The 12,545-nt window shown below is 56.0% G+C and overlaps 1 long non-coding RNA gene across 1 annotated transcript in view; it reads left to right on the top strand.

Annotated features, from left to right (window-relative positions):
• Nucleotides 1-10,839, top strand: part of LOC112410450 (uncharacterized) — an 11,418-nt gene extending 579 nt beyond the window's left edge. The window contains exons 2-3 of the long non-coding RNA XR_003005433.1: nucleotides 2,730-2,842; nucleotides 10,565-10,839. This is a non-coding gene — a long non-coding RNA (uncharacterized LOC112410450). The remainder of the gene's footprint in view (nucleotides 1-2,729; nucleotides 2,843-10,564) is intronic.
• Nucleotides 10,840-12,545: the final 1,706 nt, after the last annotated feature.

The raw sequence follows: 12,545 nt of genomic DNA, 5'->3' as shown, positions 1-12,545 counted from the left end.
CTGACACACACACACACACGCACACACACACACACACACACACACACACACACACACGGCGCGCGCGCATTAGGTGATGTTTCTTGCCCCCTTTCCCCAAGCCAGGGACCTTTGCCAGGCTATAGCGCCTACCCCACACACACCCCCTCCAGCAGCCTAAAGATAAATACCAGTTCTCACCAGCCTTTCGTGAAGGCCTAGACCTTGCCATGGGCAGCCTCCCCGGCCCCAGACGCTAAGAGAGGAAGGAACCATGGCCACGGCTGGGAGCCAGCCCCTAGTACAGTCCCGTCCAGGTCCCCTATCCAGGAAGTGCTGTGGGTAGATAACAAGTCCAGCTCAGACTTCCTACAAGCTCAGAACAAAAGGTTCTTTCCTGTCGGCAGGACTCACCGAGGGCCTGGTGGTAGTAGGGAAATGGGGTTTCCTCCCCTGGAGACATAAAAGAGCCTCAGCAAAGGGACATCACACCCACCCACTGCCCCAGCACTGTGGGCTTCCCAAGGGCCCTGGCCAAGGTGGGCCTTGGGGATCCAATACTTCTTGACAGAGAGAACATACTCTCAAGCCAAGGCAAGACACCTAAGGGTGCCCACTGCCCTGGGCACAACTTTCGATGGGGCAAACCCAGCTGGGCCCCCGCCCTCAGAATGACCAAGCTTAAACCCGCCACAAACAGAAGTTTTGTTGGGGTAGCTTTCCAGCTGGAGGGAGTTAATGGACATTTTAAATTAAGAAACAGCTTCCTTCACAGGCCGGTAGGCGAACAGCAGGCAACAAGTGTCTTGTGAGTTGAGTCCTTGGAAAGGAGCCATTTCCCGTTCTTTGGCCTGCGTATTTGAGGAGGACTGGGGTGGGCAGGGCTGCACAAAGGAGCAGAGCCTCACTGGGGACCTGATTTGAGTTTCCTGGTGTAGGGCTTTCAACCCGTTCCAAAGCCAGGAGAGAGACTCCTGCTGAGGTGAGATGGAGCCCTTTGCGTCCTCCCCACCCCGTGGCCCTGTGGCCCTGGGCTGCAGCATTTTCCCCTAGAAAGGAGAGCACACCTGGCTCCCAGCAGTGCTCTCAGGGGGGCATGGAGGTGGCTCTCCACAGGGACCAGTCACATGGGGTCTTAGCTCTAAGCACTCATGGCTCCACGCCATTTTTAAGAGCTGAAGATCCCACCAAACTGCAGTCAAGAACCAGGCCCCGTGGCTTTGCCGCTGCTGCCAGAACTGCTAACCCCAGACGGCAGACACTCACTCCCTTCCTCCCCCATCTTTGCCGCTGAGACTCAGCCTTGGAGGCCAGAGAAGCATCCACCCTACAGCTGGGGGCGGTGACCAGCAAGGAGTGCAGCCTTAAGTCCCCTTCTTGGAGACCACGGATGTGGCCCAAGGTCTTCCATGTAAACCCCTCCCTTCCTGCACTCACTCCACTCCACTAGCCTTTATGTTCCTCAGACTCACCAAGTCCACACCCACTCTCCTTTGGAACGTTCTTCCCCAGTCATCACTTAGCTCATTCCTTCAAATCTCAGCTCAAACATCCCCTCCTCAGAGAGGCCTTCCCTAACCATCCAGTCCAGTAGCCTGGTTCAGGGGTTGAGATGTAGGAAGATACAGTGGATTAAGTGTGCGAGTGACAGCCCTGGGAAACCACGTCTTGAGCTCACCTTGTCCTTTGCCCAAAAGCATTTAAAGAGCAGGAAGGACCCAGACAGTGAACAGAATGTACCTTGTAGAAGGACCTCAGGCCCCCTAGCACCTGGCGCGTCATGTCTGCCTTGCTAGGGTTCCCAGACTTAAAAAGAAGGAAAATACCCCAGGATGCCCCATTCCATTTGAATTTAATATTTTTTTGGCATAAGTGTGTCCCACGTATGACATGCAATATACTAAAAATGTATTTGCTGTTTATCCAAAATTCAAATCGGACGCCCTGTATTTTGTCTGGCAATCCTACCCTTGCTCCTGTGTGGGAAGGACAGAGGGCCTCCCAGCAGTTCCGGCCCCTCCCAGCAAAGCGTCCCTACCCCAGCAGGCGGAAACACCCAGTTAACTCCTGTTCAGCACACACTTTAGCCAGAGGCTTTAATCTTGGGCTGCAGTGAATACCAAAGGCATTGGAGGTGGGGCTCCCCAGTCCTAACACACTGTAAGATGCAAACACACACAGTTCGTTCACTCTTTACAACAGTTTTTATCTAGTCCCTTCAGTGTCCCAGGCGCTGGGTGACACTGGGCATAACAGTGAACAGGACAGGCACAGCCCTGTTCTCGTCAGGCCCTAACAGTACATAGAAAGGGCACTTAACCCAGGTGTGAGGGTCAGGGAAGGCTTCTGGGGCATGGCATAGAATCGTAGAGCTGCAGGGCGAGCAGGGGTAACCTGGCGAAGGGACAGCAGGGAGAGAGCAGGAGTGTTGGCTGGAAGGCAGGTGAGGAGGCCCAACCAGTACTGCCGGACTAGGAATCAGGAATTCATATGCCTGAACCAAACCCTGTGCCAGCTCTGGGAGGTGGGCGTGGCACTCGGGTGGCAAATAGTCGAAGGACCCATCCGCTGACCTGTATTCTGAGGGTGAGAGCATCCTTCAGCGGGGGTGGCATCGTCAGGTCCACTTCCTGGGGGACTTGCCCCAACTTGCTGGAAAAGAAAACTGGTTTGAATCTGAAAGTACATGGCTACTTTGATGAGTTTAAAATGGAACAATAATCACTCAGGGGGAAAATCCTATCTTCCAGCCTCAGGGGCAGCAAAGGAGGCCAGAAAATCGGCAGCCCGAGCAGAAGCAGCAGCGATGGTGGCGGGAGCGGCAGCACGCGGGGGACTAACCACAAAGCTTCCAGCGAAGACGGTGAGTCCCCTGCGACCTCCAGCATGCGCGGGGATGGGGCTGAGGAGTGTCACAGGCTGTGGGTTCCCGGCTGACCCACAAAGTTGGTCCAAGTCTGGGAAAACAAGACTTAGATAAACAAGAGTCCACAAGCCAAGAGAACACTGCAGGCTGGATGGAGAAGCGATGAGAACGAAACAGTCAGGCCAGCTTTCACTGCTGCTGGCCCTGAGCAAACAGACGTGGGAGGCATAAGCGGCAGGGGTGGTGCAGGGGACTGGCCCAGTGCAGGAGGTGGCAAAACAGCACTGGGCACCTGAAGTGGGTGGCAGTGGAAGGGGTGGGCTTTCCCAGCTCTCAGTGAACTCTGTGCAGCCCCCTGGGAGAGGGAGGGATCAGGAGGAAGTCCATTTTTCCTCCCTCCCTCCCTCCTCCCCTCCCTCCCTCCCTCCCTCTCTCCCTCCCCCCTCCCTCCCTTCCTCCCTCCCTTCCTCCCTCCCTTCCTCCCTCCCTTCCTCCCTCCCTTCCTCCCTCCCTTCCTCCCTCCCTTCCTCCCTCCCTTCCTCCCTCCCTTCCTCCCTCCCTTCCTCCCTCCCTTCCTCCCTCCCTTCCTCCCTCCCTTCCTCCCTCCCTTCCTCCCTCCCTTCCTCCCTCCCTTCCTCCCTCCCTTCCTCCCTCCCTTCCTCCCTCCCTTCCTCCCTCCCTTCCTCCCTCCCTTCCTCCCTCCCTTCCTCCCTCCCTTCCTCCCTCCCTTCCTCCCTCCCTTCCTCCCTCCCTTCCTCCCTCCCTTCCTCCCTCCCTTCCTCCCTCCCTTCCTCCCTCCCTTCCTCCCTCCCTTCCTCCCTCCCTTCCTCCCTCCCTTCCTCCCTCCCTTCCTCCCTCCCTTCCTCCCTCCCTTCCTCCCTCCCTTCCTCCCTCCCTTCCTCCCTCCCTTCCTCCCTCCCTTCCTCCCTCCCTTCCTCCCTCCCTTCCTCCCTCCCTTCCTCCCTCCCTTCCTCCCTCCCTTCCTCCCTCCCTTCCTCCCTCCCTTCCTCCCTCCCTTCCTCCCTCCCTTCCTCCCTCCCTTCCTCCCTCCCTTCCTCCCTCCCTTCCTCCCTCCCTTCCTCCCTCCCTTCCTCCCTCCCTTCCTCCCTCCCTTCCTCCCTCCCTTCCTCCCTCCCTTCCTCCCTCCCTTCCTCCCTCCCTTCCTCCCTCCCTTCCTCCCTCCCTTCCTCCCTCCCTTCCTCCCTCCCTTCCTCCCTCCCTTCCTCCCTCCCTTCCTCCCTCCCTTCCTCCCTCCCTTCCTCCCTCCCTTCCTCCCTCCCTTCCTCCCTCCCTTCCTCCCTCCCTTCCTCCCTCCCTTCCTCCCTCCCTTCCTCCCTCCCTTCCTCCCTCCCTTCCTCCCTCCCTTCCTCCCTCCCTTCCTCCCTCCCTTCCTCCCTCCCTTCCTCCCTCCCTTCCTCCCTCCCTTCCTCCCTCCCTTCCTCCCTCCCTTCCTCCCTCCCTTCCTCCCTCCCTTCCTCCCTCCCTTCCTCCCTCCCTTCCTCCCTCCCTTCCTCCCTCCCTTCCTCCCTCCCTTCCTCCCTCCCTTCCTCCCTCCCTTCCTCCCTCCCTTCCTCCCTCCCTTCCTCCCTCCCTTCCTCCCTCCCTTCCTCCCTCCCTTCCTCCCTCCCTTCCTCCCTCCCTTCCTCCCTCCCTTCCTCCCTCCCTTCCTCCCTCCCTTCCTCCCTCCCTTCCTCCCTCCCTTCCTCCCTCCCTTCCTCCCTCCCTTCCTCCCTCCCTCCCTTCCTCCCTCCCTTCCTTTCTTTCAACAAAGGTCTATTGGGCATCTACCTATGCCAGACATCGTCCCAGGCCCTGGGGAGACAGTAATCCATAAGACAGACAAGGTCCCCGCTTTCATGCAACTTACATGAAGTGAGGGAGACAGATAATTAAGAGGTAAACAAACAAACAACACACACACACAAACCTAATTGCATGTAGTAACGGATGATACAAAGAAAATTAAGCAGGGGAAGGGGATGGAGTGTCCCGGGAGGGAGGGCTGTTGTTGAGGGGTGCTAGTAAAGGCTGTCTGAGGAGAGAGAAGTGAGGGTGCAGCCACGTGAAGGTCCAGGGGAAGGTAATTCCAGCCGCTGAAAGAGGAGGGAAGAAGGACAAAGGTCCCAGGACAGGAATGTGCATGGCCATCTCCATTCCACCCTGTCCTCCAACACCTCTTCCCCCAACACAGGAGAAATCAGCCACATGTGCAGACAAGAGAGCAGGGATGTAAACGGGTCGTTAGAGAGGGCAGAGGTTGGAGACGTGAGGTGTGCAGCAGGGGCCCCACCGGAGGCTCCTGGGGCGTCGAAGAAGTGTCTCTAGGCACATAGTTGTGGTTGTGTCTGAGCACGGACCACGTCTATCACCCACTGGAGAATCCAGACATCAGTCCCGGTCAGTAGGGCACCACCAAGCTCCCCTGGTCCAGCCCAGGTTTACCTGTGGCTGGTGGTACGGCCCGAGAAGGAGGCATTGGAGCCCAGCCCCGGCATGACATCCACCCAGGCCAGCGCTCCCCTCCAGACAAGAAACCATGAGGAGGTGTGTTTCCCAGTCGTGTCCTCAATCCCACCTCCCCACTTTTCTCCGAGTCCATCAGTCATTGAGTCTCAGTCAAGAAACATTGAAGACCTGCTATGTGAGTGCTAGGCGCATTGTGGAGAGCAAGAAAGACCCAGGAGGGCAAGGGTGTGAGGCCGGGGGTGAGGACTGGCTAAAGCTTGGGGTGGTGTCAGCAGAGACATGAAGCGGAAGGGCGTGAGCTGCTGCTGACAGCCATCTAATCGCCTCCACTAACCAGCCATAAACCGCGCAGGGCCAGGACTCCTGCACTTTGTTCAGAGCCTGTGACAGCTGAGAGCTCATCTTGGCTCCTAAAGCTACTCCAGCTCTGGCTCCACACCCCCTGTTTCTCAGCCACACGCCTCATGCTAGGAGTGTGCTGAGGATGTGGAGGCCACCCTGAGCCGAAGGTGTGTGGTGACAAAGCCGCGGCCCCGAGGATGCCCCTGGCGGGAGATGGGTGACGGCTCAGGCAGTGCTTCCCGGCTGTAGCTTTGTGATGACCCTCTTCCAGAGCAGGATGCAGCTGAGCCCAGAGGAGCAGAACGAAGGGGAGGACAGGCCAGGCACTGTCCCTGATGAGGGCGCTAAGGCTGGTGACTCTTCCAGGGTCATAGCCAGTCAGCAGCCTGCGTGTCCTGAGTCAGAGGTCTCCCTTTGCCCCGCTCTGCTCTGCCCCTCCCCTCGTCCTTTATACTTCTCTTGACCTTGGCCATCACCTCCTGCTTGAGTGCTCCTATCAGGCCATCTGGTCCTTGATTTGAGAGCAGATGATTAGAAGGTACGCTGACCTTAGCTCAGAACTCCCCTCACGCAAGAAGCCACACTCCTCTGATCCCTCCCAGCCAGTGGGAGACCCTAAGAGGTGGGCTGGTGCCAGGGAGAACCACGCCCCTCAGCTGGTGCCCTAGTCTCTTGCCTCATGGCCTCCTGTGGGGCAGTCATGCCTCCTGCTCTTGAAGGGATCCAAGGGGTCAGAGCTAGGCCTTCCTGCTCCTGCAGCAATGGATAGCTCAGGTCTTCTGGGTAGGCTTCTGGGTAGCTCACCCCAAAGCTCCAGGGCCCATAAATGATGACCCTAAGTGCCATCTCTCAGGTTCCACGGACTAAGGCTGTTGGAAGGCAAGGATACTGCTTGGAGTCATCATCCATCCCAACATCCCATTGTCTGTGGTACCTTCACAGCTTGGAAGGCAGTGTCAAGTCCAACCGGGTGTAACTTTGAGTGCTGTCATCCATCTGGAGGAGTTTTTCTCCCCTTCCACAGGCCCCTCCTCATCGGATAAACCCAGGCACCTCCAAGAGCTTATTCTGGCCCAGGGCTCAGTCCTGGCTTCAGCTGGCCACAGAGTCAAGACCAATGGTGCCATTGCCAGTGAGCCCAGCTTCTAAGCTCTTTAGAGACCCCGTGCTCTGTTTCCCGCCCCCCATGGCCTCGCTGCAGCGCTCAGGTGGCCAGGTTAGCAGCCGTCATGTGCAGTGAACAGCACCAGCTACCCCGCAAGATGACTGAGTCCGACTGGGCCCTCTGCGGAGCCCGGCCCCATCCATGTTCCTCCGCGGAGAGGTCTCTCCCCAGCAGCCCCAGCACCTCCCTGGCCAGCTGGCCATCAGAGAAGGTCTGCTAAGGCAAAAGGGTCTCAGCTTAGGTTCTTTCTTCCTCTTATGCACATTGGTCAACCCACCCAGCCCCCTCTCAAGGGGCGTGACCTGAGGTGGCCTCTGCCCAGCCACAGAAGGCCACTGCCTCCATCTCCTCAACAGACTTTCTTCTTCTTCTTCTTCTTCTTTTTTTTATAAATTTATCTTATTTTATTTATTTATTTTTGGCAGTGTTGGGTCTTCGTTGCGGCACACGGGCTTTCTCTAGTTGCGGCGAGCGGGGGCTACTCTTCTTTGAGGTGCGCGGGCTTCTCATCGCGGTGGCTTCTCTTGTTGCGGAGCACGGGCTCTAGGCACGCGGGCTTCAGTAGTTGTGGCACATGGGCTCAGTAGTTGTGGCGCACGGGCTTAGTTGCTCTGTGGCATGTGGGATCTTCCCAGCCCAGGGCTTGAGTCCGTGTCCCCTGCATTGGCAGGCGGATTCTTAAGCACTGCACCACCAGGGAAGTCCCCAGACTTTCTTCTTGATGTCTGCATAAAAGGCCCTCTCAGGACTTCCCTGGCGGCCCAGTGGTTAAGACTCCATGCTCCCATTGCAGGGGGCGCAGGTTCAATCCCTGGATGGGGAACTAAGATCCTGCATGCCGCACGGCACGGCCAAAAAAAATGGCCTTCTCAAGTGGTACCTGCTAAAGCAAAGCAAACTACGCCAAGTTAACTAAAAGACAAAATGTCATTTTCTCCCTTAGGGACCCCTCCTCTGACCCATCCTTGATGCCTTCCAGTTTGATTATTGAAGGGTCCCAGGGAAGGGGTGTGGAGACCAGGATGCTGCTGGAGATGGCAGGGGGGCTGCAGGCCTTTCAGGGGCCCTGGGCATTCAGAGGGCCTTCCTGGGCCCTGGACATGTAGGGGGGGGGCAGACCCCAAAGGTGCATTTGCCTCCTATGATGGAGACCGTATTAGAGGGCACCGGGAGGATGCCTCTCCCCAGCCCAGCAGGAGGCTGTCCAGACCCCCGGCTCCAGGCTTCCGCTGCCCACCGTTCCAATGACAGCTGTCCTTCCTGACCCCCTGCTCTCTGGGTCCCCCACGTTGCCCTCTCTGCTGCCACAACAGGCCCTGTTTTGTTTCCCCTGACTGTCTCTCTCTTTCTCAGCTTCTCTCTTGGTCTCTCCCCCTTCCCTCCACCTCTGTTTTCCTGGCTGACCTGACGTTTCCTGGGCTTCCAGGAGGGAGATGATGATCTCCAGCATTTCAGGGCAAGGGTGGTTTCACTTGGTTTCCTGACCCCCTGGGAACAATGAGTGAGATACACACAGGTGCCGGGTAGCACTTTAGGGCCTGTTAAGATTCCGAGCTTTGACCTGGGCCCCACTGGGGTTGGGGAAGAGTCGCTGGCACCCAACCGGGCCTTCAGAGCAGGAGAGAGTTGGCCGTGCCCCGGCCTGACAGCTGAGGCCAGCGGAAGCCTGGACACCTCCACCCACTGCCCCTCACCACCACACACTCAACCCGCTGCAAAGAAGGCTGGAATTCATTCATTCTAGTCAGCTCTCAGCAAACCTCCAAGTACATGGGCAGCTGGGCCTGCGCCAGGCTCTGGAAATGTGAATATGATGGTGCTGCAGACATGCTTTTCGAGAAGGAAGGTCAGGCCTGAGGCACGGTGGGTGATGACCAGCCCTGGGTCAGGGGGAAGGAATGAATGGCAGGAAAGACTCAGGAACCTAAGAGATCAGGGTCTGCTTGGCATGCCAGTGGGGCAAGCTTCCATCAACCCCTGAATTGTCAGAATAAAAAAGGAATCTGACTAGAGTTGCAGACATTTTTTAGTTTGCCAAGTAAGGACATTAAGGGGAAAAAATCCATCATTTTTCTCTCAGCACCATTTTATGAAAGAAGCATTTTCACTATAATAAAAATAGAGTACTTAGAATAAAAGATATTGTGACCAAGAAAGGACAGCTAGCAATTTGGCTGATGTAGGCCGATTGATTTTATGTATCTCACTGTTCGTTTGTCTTGCTTTATTGCTGACTATCGAACACTTTATCAAAGGCCAGACCAGCCAGTGGACTGGCCTCTGGGAAGTGCTGACAGAGGGGCCTGTAGAGGCAGGGCAGGAGCTGGGGACCTGGAGGAGGCAGGGGCCACACCAGGAAGGACTTTGGACTATGCACTCGGGAGTTTGGATTTTATCCCCCAGCTGATGTGGAGCCAGGAGGGGCTCTCGGGGAACAGATGCTGTGGTCAGATCCGTGCTTTGGGACAAGCATTCATTCTCACAGCTGTAAGGATGGACCAGAGGGAGAGAGACGGGGGAGCCCGGCGGAGGGAGCTGGCAGAAATGATGAGGGTCTGTCCGAAGGCGGGGACAGTGGTGGAACTGGAGAAGGGGGAGGAGCTAGGAAGAGGAAGGTGTCATCCCGCTCTCACATTCACGTTCTCACGGGGACCGTGAACAGAGATAACCTCACTGGGGCAGAACCTGAGGAAGTGGGCTTAGGATTTGGAATTAAAGATAAGAACATCCTGACTGTAAAGAATATGAAACGTGACATGTTGGTGAGAGTAGACCAAGGCAGTGAGCATTCTGGAAGGCGGGGGAGGAGTGAGCAGTGGGGCAGCTCACAGTGGGGGCACTTATCTGACTTTGCACTTGGGCTCCACCTCTTGTGCAACCTTAGTCAACTTACTAACCTCTCTGTGCCTTAGTTTCCTCATCCGTAAAATGGGAACCGAATAGTACCTAACTCATAGGGTTGCTGGGAGGTTTACATTAATTAAGATATGTAAAGCGCTTAGATGCCCAGCTCCATAGAAATGGCCTGATATTATTATACATTGTCACATCCCCAGCACTCACACAGCCCCCAGAGAATAGGAGGGATTGTAATGTTGGTGAAAATACTAGGCCTGGCTTCGTGGAAGGCCCTGGGCTCGGAGCCTGCCTTCCGGGGTGCTGGGCAGGGTTTTGAACCCTCCTGGGCTCTCTTGGGGCAGCTCTTACCTGCCACTGCCACACACACCTAACGCTGATTGAGATGGAAACTTGGTGAGCCTGTGACTGAGCCCAGGAGTGGGAAGGGACTCGACACCTCCTGGAAGGTTCTCTGGGGTGGATGCCTGGTCCAGTGGCAGGAAGCAGGCAGAGAAAAGGGGGCAGAGGGTCTGGGGGCCGCAGGAGGGAGAGCAGACTGGAGGATGCCCGGTGGTGGCAGCAGTGAGAAGAGCTGGCTGCTCAGTCACCCACCTCCTCCCAGCGAAGGACCAGTGCCCTCCAAAACCAAGTCCTCATCTCCTTGCCCCCCACCCCCCAAGCCTGCTTCTAGGATGTTTGCTGCCTGGGAACGTGCCTTTCAAGGCACCATCACCCCTCAGCTCCTCCCCGCCCTGCCCTCATCCATTCGGCCCCTGTCTCCCTCAGCAGACCCTGAATCTACCACCTCCCTCAGTCTCTGGGGGACCCTGAGCCCTATCTTCTCCTGCCACCTCTGGGCCTCCAGAGTTTGCTAATCACTTATCTTCACTGAACACCCTGAAATGCAGTTGTGGCGTTGGCACTGCCCTCTGCGAGCCCTTCCTTAGGAGGAAGTCTGACTGCCTACCTTGACTTGGCGGCCGCAGCCTACTCTCCAGACCCCCCTCACATCCGTGTGCTGACCGGGGGAAACTGCTTTCTCTTTCGTCTGCTTCAAATGTGAGTCCTCCAGCGACTGACCTGATCAAGTCCTACCCCTCCTTTCATGGCTCAGCCCAAGCAACACGCCCCAGAGGGGCACAGGGCCTGTCACCACTGTGGGAATTGCTGTTAAACATCCAGAGAGGGCTTCCCTGGTGGCGCAGTGGTTAATACCCAACGCAGCCAAAAAATAAATAAATTTATAAAAAAAAAAAATCCAGGGAGTCTCTGTGCTCCCAGTACAGGGGTGTGCGGGTTCCATCCCTGGTCGGAGAACTAAGGTCCCACATGCCACGCCAGAGTCCCTAAAGAAAACATCCAGGGATTCTGTGTTGGTGAGACCATCTTCAGCACAAGCACAGTGCCTGCACCCCATGGTCTCAAGAGAAATGTGCAGAGGAACCAGTGAATGAAAGAAAAGGAGGGAGACATATTTTTTTTATTTTACATCTTTATTGGAGTATAATTGCTTTACAATGGTGTGTTTGTTTCTGCTCTATAACGAAGTGAATCAGCTATACATATACATATGTTCCCATATCTGTTCCTTCTTGCGTCTCCCTCCCTCCCTCCCACCCTCCCTATCCCACCCCTCTAGGTGGTCACAAAGCACCAAGTTGATCTCCCTGTGCTATGCGGCTGCTTCCCACCAGCTATCTATCTTACGTTTGGTAGTGTATATATGTCCATGCCACCCTCTCACCTCGTCACAGCCCACCCTTCCCCTTCCCCAGAGGGAGACATTTTTAATGAAGACCAGGCAAGATTAGGCAAGAGGAGACAGGACAGGTGTGAGTTAAAGATTACTCAGATGTTCCCGGCCTGGGAGACAGACCTGACCGTCACCACCCACAGCTGTGGCAGAGCTGGGCCTCAGCCTGGGCCTGGAGGGATGCGGTGCACCTCCCCTTCCCCTGCTTCCTGGGGTCAGGGGCCTGACATCCCAAAGGCAGAGCACAGCACAGACAGGGTCCACGGATGCTTGGTTGCCATAGGGCACTGTCCTGGGGATGCCAAAATTTTAAAGAAAACAATATCTTGCTGACTAAATCTGTGCTTGACATGGAGCTGAGGGGAAGAACAAAGTGAGACATGAGAGTGAAGAAAAATTTCTCAAAAGATAGGATTGCTGAGTCAAAAGCAGTAAGATTGAATTTTACATATATTCTGCGTTCAGACAAGGGGGAAGTCAGATGCACAGAAACAAACTGGTAATTTTTCACACGAAAAAACATCTAAGGGTTTTCATCAAATCCCAGGTTCAGTACGAGCCACAGGGCCGGTGAGGCAGCCAGAACAGCCACGGCCCTCGGGCTGCACCAGTAGACTCACATTAACTGGATCAGGACCCCTCTGCCCCAGCCCTGAGGTTAGACCAGCCCTGGGGTCTTCCTCAAACATGGGTGTGCGGTTTACCAGGAATATGGAAGCTCTGCAATCCAGTCACAGGAGGATGAGCAGGTACGGAGAGATCTGGAAACCATCTCTTCCCGGGAATCACTGGAGGTGATGGATTTCTCCTGGAGAAAAGGAGACCTGGATAGACAGACCTCTCCTGTTGGAGGATGGTCGTGCCAAAGAGAGAAAAGACGAAGTGTTTCTCTAGAGAGCAGAGTGAAGAACAATAAGTATAAATGGTGAGGCAGGAGACACAACAGAAGAAAGCAGTTCCTAACAGCTGGAGCAATCCAGCCCACCAAAGCGGTGAGCTTCCTGTCCCTGGAAATGTTCTAATGGAAGCAGGGTGGTGTCAGGGATATCATGGCCATCACTGGCAAGAGACCAGCGTTTCCTAACCTCTCTTCCCCTTCCAAACATCCCATTGTTCACGAATCCCATGTTTTATAA

The sequence above is a fragment of the Neophocaena asiaeorientalis genome, unplaced genomic scaffold, assembly GCF_003031525.2.
Source record: "Neophocaena asiaeorientalis asiaeorientalis breed wild unplaced genomic scaffold, Neophocaena_asiaeorientalis_V1.1 scaffold30, whole genome shotgun sequence".
NCBI classification, from domain to species: domain Eukaryota; kingdom Metazoa; phylum Chordata; class Mammalia; order Artiodactyla; family Phocoenidae; genus Neophocaena; species Neophocaena asiaeorientalis.
The sequence above is the reverse complement of the archived record's forward strand: the minus strand, read 5'-3'. Positions and strand labels throughout refer to the sequence as shown.